General features: G+C 46.6%; 1 protein-coding gene across 4 annotated transcripts in view; it reads left to right on the top strand.

Annotated features, from left to right (window-relative positions):
* PIK3CB (phosphatidylinositol-4,5-bisphosphate 3-kinase catalytic subunit beta) overlaps window positions 1–18880 on the top strand; it is a 211350-nt gene that overhangs the window by 41604 nt on the left and 150866 nt on the right. The gene's annotated exons all lie outside the window — the stretch shown is intronic.

Raw genomic sequence — 18880 nt, 5'->3', positions numbered from 1 at the left:
ATAGGATAAACTACACAGACAAAAGTATATGGATACCCCTTTTTAATTAATGTAATTTGTCCATTTCAGCCATACCTATTGCTAACAGGTATATAAGATCAAGTATACAGCCATGCAATCTCCATAGTCACACTCTAGCAGTAGCGTGGGCCGTACTGAAGAGTTCAGTGGCTTTCAGCGTGGCCCTGTCATAAGGTGCCACCTTCCCTACAGGTCAGTTTGTTAAATATCAACACAGCTAGAAGCTGTCCTGGTCAACTATAGCTGCTGCTTTTAGTGATTTGGAAATGTCTAGGTCCGGAGCTCCGCCGTGACGTACTAGGCCACACAAGGTCACAGAATAGGAAAGAGCACAACTTGCCTGTCCTTGGGTGTAACACTTGCCACCAAGTTCCCAACTGCTTCTGGAAACGACGTCAACACAAGAACTATATGTTGAGAGTTTCATGGATTGGGTTTCATTGTCGAGCAGCCACGCACAGCCTCTGATCACTATGTGCAATGTCAAACGTTGGCTGATGTGCTGTAAAAAACACCACCATTGGCCTTTGGAGTGATGAATCGTGCTTCACCATTTAGCAGTCCGAATTACGAATCTGGGTTTGGCAGATGCCAAAAAAACTCTTCCTACGTGAATACCTATTGCCAGTTGTGAAGTTTGGTGGAAAAGGAATAATGGTCAGGGCTGTTTTTTATGGTTTGGTTTCTTAGCTTCAGTGAAGGGACATCTTAATGCTACAATATACAGAACTGTATGCTTCCACCTCTGCGGCAACAATTTTCGTGTGAAGGGCTTGATTGGCCTGTACAGAGCCCTGACCTGAACCCATGGAATCGGAACGCCGACTGTGTTCCAGGCCTTATTGCCCAACATCAGAACTCAATATCACTAATGCTTTTGTGGCTCCAGGTATGTGAATCACTGCAGCCATGTTTTACAGTCTAGAGAGGAAAGTCTTTCAATAATAGTGGAGGCTGCTATAGCCGCAAAGGGAGCACCAACTTCATATTACTACCCATGGTTTTGGAATGAGATGTTCAACAAGCACATATAGGTGTCAATCCAATAGGTTCGAATTGCGAGGTGCAAGTTGCTGTTTTCTCTTTGCATTCGCACAGCGAATTCATTTTGCAATCTTATTAGCAACTCTCACTGACCCAGTCAGAGTGAACCTCCCTAAGGGGCTGAGATGGAAAGGAAAATCTCTATTTTAAGGTTAAAATTTAATTTTTCAAAGTACCCCAAAATCCCTCCCCCCCCCCCCCCCTTTTTTTCTTTATTTCATTTAATTTGTTTACGATTAAATGAAAAAAGTTTTTAGTTTTTTTGTTTTGGTTTTTTTTTTAGCCAGTTGACTCCATTTGAAAACCTTCAGTACTTTCCTAATGTCCACAAACTGCCTTCTATAACGAAATTATCAATTTTGGGCGGTCCAGGATGGTCTCCCCACTTTTTCTCTCTCATTGCATTTGGCAATCATTTTGCAAAAATCTGCAGCGAGTACTGCAAATAGGCATTTTTAATTGGATTGGAAAATTCTAGGGTGCTTCGAGTTTCATGATACTTACAAACTCGTTATTCACAATTCGCACCCAATTGAATTGACCCCATACAGATGTGTCCACATACATCTATCCTCCGTGCGCTACACATAACACAGGAGCTCCATGTGACTCTGTAGCGCCGAGCGTTTTTTTGTGACTTTTTACCTTCAAATGCGTCTTTCGCACAGCGAATATTTAGCACAAGCAGCTTCTGCCGATTAAAATGATATGCAGCATGCCTATGTTCTGTGTGAGATTCCGGTTGTATCTGCATGCACAACGCTACGTTAGTGTCGGAAGCTGCTTGTGCTAAATATTCGCATTGCTGTGAAGGTAAAAAGTCGACTAAAAGACGCTCTGCGCTACAGAGACACGCCACAGCATGGCGCGACTTGAAGGGTCGGTTAGCGCGCAAGGAGGCTAGATGTATGAGGACACATCTGTAGATGTGATATTCGAATATCCATGTAATGTATTTATAACTTAATTATTGGTTGCATTTTGATTTTTTTTTTTATTAATGAACTTGGTATTATAAGATGAGCTCTTAGTTAATGTATTCAATTTTGAAAAACCCAATAATATTCATTCAGATGTAATCATTTTTCCTGGTAACTAGTGCTGGTATGTTACATATATATATAGGATTGCTATTGCTTCGGCACATCAGCTTCAATCAGATCTTGGCTCCATTGAAGATATTCTTGATGTTCAAATAAGCAGCCCTATGGAATAACAGTCTGCAACTTTTACTTTCTTGGCCTGTTTACAACTTAAGGGGGTATCCAATTAGCAGCACTAATGTAGCACTGCTAATTGATCATGGCAGGGCTGTCTTATTAGCCGCAATGTGCCGATGGGTCTTATCGTGAATATTTTTTGGGACCTGATGTGTCCCGAAAAAAATTCACGATAAGTGTGTAATTTTTTCACCACCTAAATGGCCAAAACACATAGGTCCGTGAGCTTATCACGGACCCTATGTGTTTTTGGAAGAAATATCCTATTTCGATCTAAATATTAGGATAGGGTGAAAAATGGGGAACATCGGTGTAAAGGGGACACTTTTACTTGGCCCCAAGATTCCGAGGGGCCCTGGACCTCGGGAATTTCGGGAGCCCAGTTCAGGTGTCCCCTTTGCCTCTGCCACTTGCTGTGTAAGGGCACTCGGCACGAGTAAGATGCTCTCAAGTCCCGATAGCGACAGGGAAGCCGAGCGGCGCAGTGTGCTTGAAGTTGCGCCGCTGAATAAGCGGAGCCGCTGGGTCTACACTGAGCCACCTGCCAGGGACGACTGAGGAACACGGGCAGCGCAGCAGGTAAGCGTTGGCCGGGGCCGGGCTGGGCTAGAGAGCCATGGGGTGAGTGGTGGGGATCTGCAGATGAAGGGGTTGCAGATACAGGGACTGGGGAAGGGGGGTGGTGTGTGACAGACACACTGGCTGGGGGAGAGGGGGGTTGTGACAGACACAGGGGCCTCATGATTTCTGTTGCTGGCCATGGGGGGGGTTCTAGGAAGGTGTACCTAATAAAGTGCAATGGAGTTTGGATCATTGCGCCCCTTCCTTAATCATCCTACAGCATAAATGTGGCTCCAGCTTTCTGTAGTCCCCCTCTCAGTATTGCCTGGCGATGCCCTGGTAGCTGTAGTGTACAGCACAGAGTTTCAGCCAAGGGAAGAACAGACTTCCAGTATAGACGTCTGTCCATCCATCTATCTGCCTTGCATAAACCAGCCTTAGGAGGTTCGTACAGCAAGATCTAGTAACTTTTACATACAAAGTAGTTACTTTGCAATGTCATTTGGAAGGATAAGGGTTATTTGTTATACGAGTATTTATGAATGTTGTATTTTCCCACTAGTGACACTGGGCCTGATTCAGCAAGGAACGCAATGGTGCGTTCGCACGCAGTCAGCCGCTACGTGTGTATATGCTAATCAGTGCTTACGCACGGCAACCGCAGCATAAGATGCAGACACCCACCAATACAGAATGCCGCCCATCTCCCTTTACTCATAGCCTGAGTAGTCCCAAGATAGCGGTAACATTGCGAAACATCGAAACCATACGCACAATACTGGTTGACCTGACCCTCCCCGCAGACTTTGCTACATTTCCTGCACGCAGTGAGAGCTCAGGCTGCGTAGGGTCTCGCAATGGCTAATTTATGCACTCCTCAACGGCGTTGAAATGCACTGACACGCCTGCGTTCGCACAACCACACCTAGTAACCACCCACAAACTGTGTTTCCTGTCAATCACTGGGTGGTGGGTCTGTGTGCTGTCTGCGATCGCATTACCCTTCGCAGCGCCTAGTTTGCGTACTGTATCTTATATGCATGCACACATTGCAAACATCGGCCGTGTGTGTGTGTCCGCGCACTTGCGTTCCTTGCTGAATCAGGGCCTCTGGACCTGATTCAGAGCCGGTCGCTCTGACAGAGCGCTCGCTCTGAATCAGGGCCGGTCTTTTTTTTTTTTTTTTTTTTTTTTTTTAGAACGGCCTCCTAGCTGCTCGTATAGCTGTGGTTGACCACCCACAGCTATAGTGAGCGGCCAGGAAGATGGTCGTGATGGTCAAGACCATTGCGACCATCAAGCTTGTGACGAGACCCTTGTGGTAGGGTCTCTTTGCCGCAAGCCGCAGAGAAATGTCGGCTCTAACAGTGGGGCCGCCCCCAAACGGAGGCGTTCACATGGGAATGCCTCCGTTTGGGCAGCCACTCCCCCGGCCCGCCCACCTTTGTTGCGAGACCCGGAGCGATGGAGTGCCCATTACTATCCGGGTCTCGCGCATGCGCACGACGGAGCCGCCACCGTCGTGCGCATGCGCACTGGCCCACCATCGACCCGGTTGTGAGAGCACAGCGCTTGAGGCCGGGTCAGAATCAGGCCCTCTGTCCGAAGCCTCAGTTGCATTTAGTTGCAATGTAGTATCAGTATTGCTGCATCTTTCATTATACTTTTTATTTTAGTTTGACCAAAACCATAATAAATAACATCAAACTACTGCTGGGTACACAGTGGCCGATATATATAATTCGACGAATGATATTTCGCGAGTGCATGGGCGGTTGTGTACACTCGATATGTCTGTCACAGACACATCAGGTCGGGCCTGCGGCACAACCGATGCCGATATATCGGAATGCTATATAACTGTGCATGTGTGTGCGGGCAACCTATGACCACCCGTACACTTGCTACAGGGATCATTGACCACTCAACTTAAGCGGACAAATTTAAATGCCGGTCCAGCCGTGATGTCAGTGCAGACACATTTTGCAGCCGATTGGTAAGTGTGTATAGATTACCAATTGGCCGCTCGGATGGTGGATCGGTCTTCTTGTATACTCCACACACAACTGTTCGCATTCCACCCATCTATTGCATAGGTATAATAATTTAAAGGATCTTTAAAAAGGAGGAAAATGGGCCTAGTCACGAAGTCCATCCTCCTCCATGTTGACCATATCTTGCGGAATTTGTTTGGACACTGGAATAGGTTAACTTTTATAACTTGTATAAAGTGAGCACATTGTTATTAACTTATCATCCACTGTCAAGGTTGGCAGACTATGAAGTCTTCCAGACAAACATAATTTCACTCTTAGCACAAAAAGCAAGTAGCAATTGCTGTTTGACACTGATGGGTAAAACTTATTTGCAGTGGCGGATCTAGACTTTACTTTTAGGGGGGGCAGTTTAAGAATTAATACCGACTCCTCCCCTCTCTATTCATTACAAAGGCTCCCCCCAGTCCATCATATACACCAGACCCCCCAGCACTGATATGCTCCACAAATACAAACTCTCAGAACTCTTCTGAAAACATGACAGCAGGGGCGGTGCTAGTGTGTTTGGCACCCCCTGCAAACTATAGATGTGCGCCCTCCTTCAAGTAGGGAAGGCAGTGGGTGACACTGGGCAGAGGCAGTAGGGGACACGAAGCAGGTGACACTGGGGAAAGGCAGTGGGTGATGGGCAGTGGGTGACACTGGGGAAAGGCAGTGGGTGACAGTAAATAGGTGACAGGCAGTGGGTGACACTGCGGAGATGCAGAGGTCAACGCTGGGGACAGGAAGTGGCTGACTGGGAGAGGCAGTGGGTGACAGAGGATGACGGGGACAGGCAGTGGGTAACAGGGAGAGGGTGACAGGCAGTGGGTGAGAGAGAGAGAGAGGGTGACAGGCAGTGGGTGAGAGAGAGGGTGACAGGCAGTGGGTGAGAGAGAGAGAGGGTGACAGGCAGTTGGTGAGAGGGAGTGACAGATAGAGGCAGTGGGTGATGTCAGTAGAAGGTGCAAGGCAGTGGGTGACCGAGAGTGTGACGGGGAGATAGTGACACCAAGGAGAATCAGAGGGTGAGGCAGTGGATGAGGTGAAAAGTTAATGGGAGGTAGTGAGTGACCGGAAGATGCAGAGGGTGTCAGGAAAGAGTGATAGGTAGAGGCAGTGGTAGATGCCCGCGAGTGGCAAAGGGTGACAGGGAGAGGCAGTGGGCGACACCACGGGAACATTAGACTAGAATAGGGAGTACACTGGACTGAATGAGGGGGGGACACGGACAAAACTGTCTGGGTGTTCTTGCTGAGGGGCAGTGGGTTGATTAGGGGGCGAAGGGAGGAGACACTAGGCTGGCAGGGTGGGAGTCACTGCGATGAGGGGTCAGTCAGATAGTGGGGAACACTAGGCTGGATGGGGGTCACTTTGTTGATAGGGAGACTGGGTAGGGGCAGTGATATAGAGGTGGGAGGTGGGAATACTAGACTGAATGAGGGGGGGATCACTGTGACTGGCTGGGGGTTCTAGGTAGGGGGCAGTGGGCTGGTTGGGCAGGGAAGGAGGGAGATACTGGGCTTGCAGTATTGGAGACACTGGGATGGGGGTCAGTAATGGTGGGTAACACTTGTTGGAGAATGGACAAACCGTGTTGTGTTCGGAAGCACTAACCTGCTGCTGTCCCATATCTGCCTGGCCCTGCACACTTGCTGCAGCCTCCTGAGCAGCCCTTCTGCTCCAGCTGCTGCTGCTGTCATGTGGGAGCGTGTCCGTGGCTGCCTTTCCCTGGCGGTGTGAAGCATGCGGCCAGGAGTAGTGGGAGGGGAAGGACTGGTGCTGAGCCCAGCACAGGCGTCAGTGTTAGGCAGCCACATTCAGTGAGTGGCTGGGCTGTGAGTATAGAAGGCGGAGTTTCACTCCAGCTCCATCTCAGCTCAGTGGCAGACACAGCTCACTGCCTGGCTGCCATACAATTTGATAGCGCAGGCTCAGCAGCAGGTCAGGCGCAGCAGAGAGGAAAGGAAGGGGAAGGTGGTGAGGGGAACAATATCGGCAGTGCCGCTGGTGGTGAGGAACCACTTAGCCGGGTAGGCTCGGCCCACTGCCTGGCTGTCATGTCATTTAAGGTACAGCGCAGCCAGAGTATATGAGATGAGAGGGGAGGAACTTAGGAGGACAGGGGTTGCCAGCCGAGGAAGAGGTTAATACCTCAGCCGCTGCACCCACCCACCCTCTCTGCGCTGCCCACCCCCTTCACGCAGCGCACCTGCCGCTGCACTGTTGACAGGCACTAGCAGCTAAGCCCGGCCGGCTGACACTAGTTGTGTCATTAGGTTGGCGGGGTTTTAAGGAATCTGGGCTATGCGTATGGGGGGCGATCGACTTTATCGCCCCCTCCCCCCCCTGGATCCGCCGGTGAAGAGATGTAAAGATCAATGGGAATATGCACTATTTATATAGCGCACACATTTCTTACAGAGCATATTTCCATGATTCACATTGTTCCCTGCCCCAGTTTATTTTACAATCTATGGGGTAAATTCTATTAGATGCTAGGTGGGTACTGTGAGCTGTATGCATATAGGAGATCATGTGGTTCGAAAACCACCTGTTTGCATAGGAATAATACAACAGAGATTCAACCAGATAATACATAGAAAGTAGTTTTGGGCAGAACTTTCCTGAATAAGCATTCTGGAGAGATGGGGGGCGGGGGGATGAGGCTGGAGAGACACTGGACTCCAGCGGCTTCCCCCATGCGTCTCTCCAGTGGCAACCCCCTCTGTTTCACCAGGATCATTACTCCAACTCCCCCTGCATTTTTCCAATGCCATCTTCCCGTGTCTCACCAGCGTCAACCCACCCTTCGTCTAGCCAGCATCATCCCCATGCGTCTCTCCAGCCTCATCCCCCCATCTTTCCAGTCTCACCCCCCCCGTGTCTCTCCAGTTGCACCCAGTCTCTCTAGCCTCATCTCCGACATAGGGTATGAGGCTGAAGAGACTGTCTCCCCTGTGCCTTCAACATGCCGTGTGACTGACTCCCCCTTTATAAATGCATTGAATTTAGGCACCAGTCACTGCTGTTTTCCACTTCATAGCTATTCATTTAATTTGCCAGCTGAGCAGCCCCAGTCCCGATGATCCCTGACCTGATCAAACGCATCCCCACTGCATACCACCCCATAATTTGTTTCTTTGAAACTAACCTGATGTATTTGGTGTCCCCTCCACTGTGTGATCAGGCGTCACTCTCTGCTGACCCTTTGTGCATGGTGGGAAGGAGACAGACGTCACCAAGTCTCATTCCTGGCCTGCCATAGGAGAGGGAGGTGGGCCAAGTTCCGGGAAACATGATATTGGCTGTGCAGTGGATAGCGTGATAGTAGGCCAGCAACACTGCAGTTGAATGACTGCAGTAACAGCCTGTAAGATGATCTGAGGCCGGGAGAGCTGGGCCGACAGATATGCGACACATATATACAAGTATTGCATATAAAATTAATCAGTGCAGTCTCATGAGACTTACGGACCCAATAAAAAAAGGGGGTAGGGCTGTGACAGTAACACATTTGAGTGACACCAATGAGGTAGAGCAATTTATTTAATTTTTTTTTAAGTGACCTCACATTGTAGTATCAGCTGGAGGCAGTAGTGTTAAAAAGTGCGCTGTTGGAGATCAGTTCCACCACCTCCCCAGAACGTTTTAGATGAACAGTCACTGCCGGGTGAATAGATGCTAGTCACATGCACACGACATCTGTTTACAGTGCGGGCAGCCAGGCATTGTGAGTGCTGAGAATGCCCCCTAGAGTGATGGAAAGGGGGGAGGCCACGGCCCTTCCCAAGATACTACACACCTTTCTTGGACATGGATGCGTCCTTTCTCATGATCGGCTCCCTGCCCTAAATAGAACTTAGAGGGGAACACTGGACCTCATTCAGACCCGCAAGCAGCCAAAGTATGCAAATCCCGCAATCTCATGGCAAGGCATTAGCACGCCCACTATGTCTTGGCGTGCAATTGCGGTGTGTATTTAGACTACGTGTCGCAAGACGCCCTTTTTCCCTCAGCGATCAACGTCATCTCCAGGAAGTGCATGTAACAATCGGTAACATCGGATCCATACGTAGCACTTGTGGCTGACCACACCCTACTGTAAACAATGCGACTGCTTCAGTGTTTAATTCAGCCATGTGACGTGTATTATGACGTTGCGTCTTAATTATGCACGCCTCTGAAACCGTGTTAAGACGCACAGACATGCCTGCGTTCGCACCACCATACCCCCGTTTCCATCGACCATCCCTTGTCACCACCCACAAACTGCTCGCCCTGTCACTCATTCTAGCGAGGTGGCTATGCGCTGCGTGTGAACGCTTCCCGATCTCATGGACTAGTTCGCGCACTGCATCTTATATGCATGTGCACATTACAAATATCGGCAGGCTACGTGCGAACGCAGCCTAGCGAACGGGTCTGAATCCGGCCCACTATGCAATGCACCCAGCATAAAGCTTGTTTAAGGACTTCATTAAAGAAAAGTGATTATTGGCAACAAATATCAGTTTGAATATTAATAATATCAGAATATGGATCATGCTAAATGTAACCAGCCTAATATGTATATATTTGAACAGAAAGAAGCTGCCTTGTCATAGTAATTTTTGATATACTGGCATCTAAAATAGAGACACAATTGTAGTAATCGCCACCTTTTTGTTTAACATAATAAAGGTATCGATACCTTATTGAATATAAAGCCTATCTTTGTTTAAATGTTATATTGATTGTTTTTCTCTTTTGTAAACCAAAGCAAAACAGATGGCTATTGCAACAAAAATGACTGGTATACGTGTAGCATATCGACAGCCGATGTTAGGGTTAGGCGGCTAATAAGTCTATGGGAAATGCATTGTTGACATGCTGACTATCCACATTCTAAATGTCAATATATATATATATATTTTTTTTACCCCACCCTTCTTATTTATTACATGTGGCGACTTCTACCATCCATTCATAATTAAGAGCCTATAAAAGCCAGACGTTAATATAGTTGCCTGATGTTTTGGGTTTGCATGTGCCACATTAACTTTCATATTTTTTGTTGACTTTTTCTCCCTTGAATTCATCACATAAACAGCAATTGTGCATTATAATGCTCAGAAATGCCTGGACTGTTCTTCTAAAGTTCCTAGAGTCGTCATATGTGTACAAGAGTTAATGGTTCAGTGGCATCTGGTTCTTTGTTATGATCCACCTTGGTTGTTTGGTTTGATTCTCAAATATAAGTGACCTTTATCGGTAGTTTCAGGATCAAACTTGTCTTCCATAACTTTATTGTTGTGACCCTTGGACATCTTTGTTTGACTTGTCTGAGTTCCATTTAACCATTTTACTTCTTTATAGTATGAGTTTGTCATGATGGCAGCTACCCATTTCTCTTATAAAGGGCATACACATTTGTAGGGCTTTGGTAAATCTAGTTTTAGTAGCTACACATCCTAAAGTCTTCAGTGACGGTAACATTTCTGTACTCGTGTGGTAATTATTATCTAATCTTATGTTTAGGTCACGTCTTGTATTATATAAGCCACATTCCTGAGCTGTTTATTGTTCTTTGTTTTCGATGATGAAAGAATTTTAACAGCCTTGTTGGTGTAAAATTTTATTCTTAAACTATTTGCATACAACATTGTATGGGGATTATCATTACCTGGTATCTCCTCCTAACTGTGCAGTATTCTGGGTGACGCAGACAAACACCCTATGCCACAGCACATTGTATTCCCTCCTGGTGAGTGCATAAGCTGGGCAGCCAGCCTGTATTGATGTGGTAATAATGACAAACACGTGAAAACAATAAACACTCACAAGTGGATAAAGAACACTTGGGTATCACTATCTCAAACAACAACTGTTTACAGGTAACAGTCACGAGTGGGTTTATAGAGTCAGAGACAATGGGCCTCATTCAGAGTTGTCTGCAAACCTGATGGTATACATACGATATTGATGGCAGGAGGACTGCGCATGTCCCGTTCAGCGCATGTGCAGAAACTATCCTGTGTGTCGACGCACGCATTGTCCCCCCAAACTGCGGCCGGTTGGGGGCATGTTGGGGGGGTAATGCCAGCATTCCTGAAAATGGGCTTGTGTCGCCCCCGTTCTCTGGGAGTGCCAAGGTCAGATGGGTGATATTCTCGCTAGTGATCCAATGACGCGCGCTCGGATGCAGCAGCGGATCACAGAAGCTTGCACTAGGATGTCTCCTCCTGCAGCATTATCATATTTACACACCGCAGCTGCGTCCTGCGTGCAACTCTGAATCAGGCCCAATGTCACTTGACAGAGGGTTTACAGAGTGCACAATGTCTGGGGGTGGGGGACAGTATACTCGTCACTGCTTTAGATGATTATACTTGTTCATAAACACTGAACGGCCATCATTTATCCTGCAGCCGCGGGTCCCGCTGGAAGGGAGGTGGGTCGGGGGCAGGCCCCCCCCCTCGCGGCTGCTGCAGTGTGTGTGTGTGTGTACGTACGTACATACGTACGTACTGGCAGTCTGCAGACCGCCCGTACACACTTGCCGATGGACAGTTATAGCTGCAGACATATCTGTTCATCAGCTGTGCAGCACAGCCAATGCGATATGTTTGTGAACAACCCGGTTCCCAGACAAATCATTTGTACACATTGGCCAACGGCCAGCAAATATATTGGCCGATCAATTGATCGGCCAATATATCGGCCAGTGTGTACCCAGCATTAGAGTCTTTCTGACACGCAGGCTGTCTGCATTTGTGCTGCCTAAGCCGGAATGATTTGCATTTGTTTGCTGTAGCTGTAGGCTGGAAGTACCTGAGATTTTGGAGCACCACAACTTCTTCTAAGGAAGTTTTGAGATTCTAAAAACCCTGTACAAATAATTTTATGGTCAAACGACAAGCCATCAGACAAATTGTTTTTTAAGGTGCGCTAGTTAATGCGCATCCAATGTTGCAATACAATTTTTGGGGGGCACTCATTAATAATAGCGCTTGTTGCGCCCAGTTGGACAGGGTTTAGCTGCGTAAAATTGCTAATTCCATCTAACGTTTTAGTTTGGACCCCCCAAAACCATGGACTTTTCACACATTTCTGAACGCCTCCTCAGGAGGAGTGAGCAGAAATGCCGTCGCTGGTGGTTGTTCGTGCCCGAATGGGGCAACAATTTAATTTCTCCGTTGGGCGTCCGGCACGGACAGCCGCCGATGCTAACATTTGAATTGCCCCCCAATATAAACAGATTGAGATTGTCAGAATAAAACTGACCTATAAACTGAACTCAATTTGCATGAGAGTACTTATATATAATATAATCATGGTAGCGAATCTTGGAGTGTATGTTGATTTTAAATTCTCACTCACATCCAAAAAATAACAGAATCCTTCCGCAACCCCGCGCACAGGTTGACAAACTCTAATCGTAATCTGTGTGCAAGTAGGGTCTTCTCCCCTCTGTCTTCCCTACGTAATAATGGGGAGATGTATCAAGCCTTGGAGAGCGATCAAGTGGACAGAGATAAAGTACCAACCAATTGGCTCCTACTGTCACTATACAGGTGTGTTTGAAAAAAATACAGGAGATGATTGGTTCGTACTCTCTCCAAGCTTTGATACTATTAATTGGTTTGTAATAGTCTGTACACATGTAAAATATTGTCTGTTCCATCCCCCCCCCCCCCTCATTCAGCGCTACAGAAACCTGGCGCCTTTTATAAAAACTATCATAATATTACGGCAACGTTTTCTGGGTGATGTCAGAACAGTAATGTTGAAGACTGAAATTGCTTGGAATATTCCATTGTGTAGGTTGCATTGAATGACAGAGTCTCTGTGGGGGAAGTGGGTTTTCCACGGGATAAATATGTTGGTGCTGTGTCCAGATTGCACATACAGTATTACATAGCTATTTCAGCAATGCCGATCCTAGTGCTGAATGAGAATGTTTTCTGTTGCATTGCTCAGTGTCTGAGATTACCAGAGTTTTATTCATGTCTGGTTACCGTAAACTTGCCAATTCCTTGCAGGTGTGTTTATATGATAGCACCAGATTATTTACCAATCATTATAAAAAATTATATTAGAAAAATGACCTATTACTCCATAGTTTTTTGTTTGTTTTTTTTATCAGCTGCTGGCAGCATAAAACTGAATTGTTTGCAGTCAGTCTGCTAAAAAGCGGCTGCTTATGACTTTCTGTTTAGTATAAAACAAGGAAATAGCAGCTGACAACATAATGGAGATGGCTTTTGTTTAGCACTTATCTGTATTGACCCTCATGACTGATAACACAATCTGTGCTGTAATCTGTCTGTGATTTGGATGCTGACTACCTAATTGTTGTGAGTGTGCACAAGCTCTCTACCCTGTACATTTAACAATCACCTTGCAGATTACTGTGGAGCACAGATTGCTGTGATCATGGTTCCCAGATACCAGGCTGATGTCATTTTTTAAAGCTGGGTACACACTGATAAATACATCGTCCTTTCCATTCAATGGGTGAAATATCTATAGTGCATCGCTGGGTTTGTACAGCCGATATGTCTGAACGACGTCATTCAGACATATCCAATCTGCTGTGCAGCGCAGTCATCTGCTGGTGTGTATGGGCGACCCACCAATCGCCCGTACACATGCTGCAGGAACCCGGCTGTGATTGGCAACTCAACTGGGCGGGCAATTTAAATGACCACACAATTGAGCTGTCAAGCCCGGCACATCGGGCAGACGATTGGTGAATGTGTATACACTTACCAATCGTCAGGTTGACCTAGTGTGTACCCGGCTTTAGACATCTCCTCTCATACAGATAATATAAACAATGCGGGAAGAAAAAATGTATTTCCCTATAACATTTACTATGCATCTCATGTTCCATATGCAGTGTCTTCAAGAAAAAAACCCTCTATTTTGTAATCTCTCTTTCAACCAGTGAGTCAGATTCATGTTGAATTTGGGATAGATTTGCAGAAAACCAAACTGCTCAACAAAATGTTCACAATGATGTTGGTATCGCTGGCGTTATTTCTCCCCTGGAGTGATGGAAGCGTCATAGGACACTTCGTTACCTGGATCTTTTCACACTGCACAACAACATGAGTTACTGTACGTTCACGTGAAATAACCCGGGTTGTTGCTGGTAGTGTGAAAGGGGTATTAGAGGTGTTGGTTACATTTAGGAGAGATGTTGCAGACCCTACTAAGAAGCATAGAAGTTGTCCATAATAACCATTGAACTTCTACCCATCATTTCATCAAATATACTTGAGAAATGCTAGCTCGATGCTGATTGGTTGCTATGGGCAACGTCTCCACTTGTCCACTTCTATACTATTTTAGATGGTTTGATACATTTCCCCTAAAGTGCGTGCATGTCCATTTTCTCCGTCCCATCCAATGTTCTAGTTCATTGTATAAACACTAATTGTGCAGCATATAATATATATTTATGATCCCAAAATGATTCATCACTTGACAGAGGCGACACCATGTCTGGTGACACCCAGTGCACTCTCTATGGACCCCTCGCACAGCAGAGTAAGGGGGTGTGGCATCGTAGGAAATCCATCCGGGGGCATGCTGGACTACTCCCGGAGGCTGGTGCCTGCTCTGTCGGCTTCTCTGTGACAGGAGCCGGGTGCTGAAGGAGAATGTCACACTGCAGCACCCAGCTCCTGTCACTGAGGAGGATCCGTCAATTTGGTGTCACCCCCTCCGAAGGTGACCCCCTGTGTGGCCCAAACCCCCATAGCGACACCACTGTCACCTGAGCTAACTGAGGGTGTTCTCTGTTTCTGGGATGCCTCAAGTTGGTGGTCCAGGACCAAATCAAATTATTTATGGTCAATGTGATGGGCAAAATCAGTGCTGTGGCTGCCATTCATAAAATGTCTGGACAAACAGGAGTGCAACTATGTCCACCACCACTTAATTGAACCTAAGAATAACAGGTCAGCACAATTTTGCTTAATGTAATCATTTATTACTGTAAAAGAAACTTTTGGCTTAGGGTGCTGTTACTATAGGGCTTTGTGATTCAAACCACTGCACTGGCGTATTCTATTTTTTTTAATTTAAATTATTTATTTTGGTTGGTTACAAACCATGAATTAGAAAAAGTGCAATAATGCAAACAGCAGTGACATGTGTAAATCATTTTATAGTGGTAGGTTTTATATAAAAATAAAAGCGGTAGAAACAAGGGAAGGGATATCACGGACAGTTGGGTGACGAGGACACTTGTTCATTCTTTCTGGGGGGAATTCGGTTGTTTTCACCCATGCCCGATGGTGCCGGGCGGCCGACAGAGCATTTCAATTGTTGCTCTGTTCGGCCACATACAGGAGCACACATTCTGCTCGCAGCCAACCCGGGCAGGTGAGCAGAAATGTGCGCTAAGTCGGCACTTTGGGCGCCTGTACGGCTAAACCTTATTTGGGCCCAAAGTGTGATATGCATGGGTGCACAAAAACAATTCAATATTGCACCCCAGTCTCCACTCTCTTTAGATCAGAGAGAGGGTGCCATAAAACAATTGAATGACCCCCTTTGAGAGAGGCCCGCTAGCTAAACCTCAGTATAAATAAATAAATTTTATGACCTGTGCAAACTTCATTACACTGTTATCCCTGTTTAATGCTGTTACATAAACATTAATGTAATTGAGGCCTGATAGATGCCCTGCTGCCTCGCGGTGTGCTCCTTCACTTCGTGGCCTACTTCTCTGCCTCATGGTACATGGTAACTTCATTGTACCTAGTAACCACCTTTTGCTTTAGGACAGTGTTTCTCCAATTCGGTGCCCATGGTACCCTGACAGTGCGTGATTTCAAGGTATTATTTGGAATAATTTTTAAATTGTGTTTATTACACAGTGAACAGAATAAGCAGGAGATGTGACAAATGTGAAGCAATACAAGGAACATTAGAACACTATAGCACACACGAAGATAGGAAAATAGAAATAAAATAGATTACTTGAAAACTCTGACATAAACACTGTACACTAAACACATCACAAAAATTGAACATCCCTTTAAGGAATATATATATATAGCCTAAATAGGGTCATACCCCAGCATCCAATGTCAGGCCAGGCCACACTTACGCCAATCTGTACACGTAAAGCAGGCGCATAGCAAACAAATAGCAGAATAAGATAAATAAAACATATCAGCCATTATTCTGTAAAACATGGACACACAACAATAAACAGCCTTACCCCCTACCACGGCATATCTGGACCACTAAACAATCCCCTCCCTCACTATATACTACACTACCTAACCCCAACACAAGAAGAGTACAACTACACTGGTGTACCTTAAGGGCTCATACAAACTAGACGATAAAGTGGACGATAATGATATCTTTCATAGCGTTCAATATCGTCCAGTGTGTATGCATGATATCGTTAACCATGTCTGCCGTCGCCTGAACTTGAAGGACAATCTGACGATATCGTCAGATTCTGCAAGTTCGGGGATTTGGCAGGGTGATGTCACTGAGCATACACATTGAATGATATCGTTAACTATATTGTTGAATGTCGTTCCCGACATTGAGCCCGGTAGTTCAAGGGTTAACACTTAATGATCTCTCCATGAGCGATATTGTTAAGTGTGTATGAGCCTTAAGGCCATGGTGTGACCAGCCCAGGATTGGAGGGGCAATAGAGAATGCAGTTTGAACAGACATAAAATGAACCGAAAACAAGGAGGATGGTATCACAGATCAAACTCTGGAGGCAATTAAATACTAGTAAATAAGAAAAAAAAATATATATGGAAGAAACATTCTAACAGAATTCAAAGAAGAAGCAAATTATAGAGCAATAATAAAATAGGCAGACATAATCAAATGAGTGATAACTCAAGTGCACTTTAATCAGTCAAGTAGAAATGGCCTGTCCTGGGGCCCGCAGAGTCAATGAAATAATGAGGTGAGTAGGAAGTAACATGGAGCGGAAGAGCAGAATATCATGCAGACGTCTCTTTAATTGGGCAAATTTGGAACAAAGCTTTTGGACAATAACTGACAAATCGTGGAAGACTGCCACCCTCTGGGCCTGATTCAGACCCGCTCTCGAGCGCTGAGCGCTCGCAAGCTGGTCGATGGTGCCCTAGTGCGCATGCGCACGACGGAGTGAGCTCCGTCGTGCTCATGCGCGAGACCCGGGGAGCGACGGGGAAGCCGCCGCTCCAGGTCTCGCACCAAAGGGGGCGTGCTGTCGATGTTGATTGACAGCACGCCACCTTTGGTGGGCGTGCCGAGGGCGTGGCTGCCAGACGGAGGCGTTCCCATGGGAACACCTACCGTCTGGGTCCAGCCCCACTGACATCACTAGTGATGTCAGTGGGAGTGATTTTGGCTCTGATAGAGCCAAAATCACTCCAGGGCTTGCAGTCACCGAGACCCTACCGCAGGGCCTCGTCGCAAGCCCGATGGTCTTGACCATCGCGACCATCATCATGGACGCTCGCATAAGCTGTGGGTGTTAACCCACAGCTATGCGAGCGTCCAAGAGGCCGCTCCAAGTTTAGGTAGGAGGGCCCTGATTCAGAGCGAGCGCTCTGGTTAGAGCGTCCGGCTCTGAATCAGGCCCTCTGTCCATTATATTCCAGTTGGCTTTTGGGTCTAGCAAGGCAAAGAACATCACCACGGATTGTAGAATGTAGAAGTTTAGCAAGAAATGTTTGCAGAAGAACTCTCGGCAGACGAAGTTGTGTAGATATACGGTGGGTTAGTTCAATAGCAAACTGAGGAATGAAGGAGCTTTACCCAAAACTGTTATCAACAAGGAATTCAACAGCTGCTCAGGAATTATCCCTTCCGTTTTTTTTTTCAGGCAAACTAAATGAACGAATAATATTGTGCCGAATACAGCCTTCAATGCCCATGAACTTTTGTCAACATTCCAAAGAGCCGACCAGGGCTTCTCAGTCTCAGCAATCCTAACCTGCATCTTTTGCACATATTTACATTTAAGAGACTAATCCACATACACCTCAATCATCTGATCTGTCACCCTCTTCTCTGAGTCAGCAATTGCTTTGAGGAGTTTTTTCATGGAGACTGCAGATAGTGTAGCCACAGCAGGATGTAATTGTGCAGTGCCCATAACTCCTGGGCCCTCCATAGCAGCAGAATCTTGGATGAATGGGAAAACCATTCTAGATCTCGACTGTCGATCCACACGGCAATTGGATAGAATCATGGATGACACAGCGAGTGATCTACAAGAGCCCGGGGTGAAGGCAACAGGAGAGCAGGAGGTGTCGGCAATTAAACAAAGTAAAGAGGGTAGCACTGAACAGGAGACCAGGGCTGCAAGGGAAGCAGCAAGGAGGGCAAGTACAGCACCTTTTGACTGCCAATAGCCGCAAAAGAATCCAGCAAGTGTCACTGAAGTAGACAAGAGAAACAGTGGTCGTGGTCACAGCAGCAGGGACCAGCACCCAAGATGGCTGTGATGTTCCGGAGGTCTACACGCCGAGACAGTACCACTAGGGACTGGGAGGGAAGCAGCTGTAAGTCAGCAGCGGGCCCCAGGAGTCTGTGCACTAGCAAAAGCTGCTGATCGCTAAGAGGGATTGCAGCAGCCAATGAGAAAACAGACAGGGAACAACTAAGATGGCGACCCAGTGCCTGTGACAGGAGGAGGTCTCAAGGCAGCACAGAGCGGCAAGGAGAGACACCCACAGGAGACCAGAGCTCGTCAAAAGCACCCCCTGGGCGACAGGAGAGCATCTGCTGCAAGGAGGAGTTAAGGAGTCCTCCGGTGCTCTCAGGATAATCAATCAGGATATACAGACTAGAGATCGCTAAGACTCATGTTGTAAAGGTCCCCATACATCAGCAATCGATTGTGGCAATTTGCAGATGATTGTGTATATGGGCTTCACAGATCACAGATTTCAACCAAAAAGTGATTGAAATTGGTAAATCAGGTTGCCAACATATTGGATTTCACAGATCAATTGGGGCTGTAGATTGCTA

The sequence above is a fragment of the Taudactylus pleione genome, unplaced genomic scaffold (genome assembly GCF_031769625.1).
Source record: "Taudactylus pleione unplaced genomic scaffold, aTauple2 ptg000066l, whole genome shotgun sequence".
Classification (NCBI taxonomy): Eukaryota; Metazoa; Chordata; class Amphibia; order Anura; family Myobatrachidae; genus Taudactylus; species Taudactylus pleione.
Note: the sequence above shows the minus strand (reverse complement) of the source record. Positions and strands in the feature narration are given on the sequence as shown.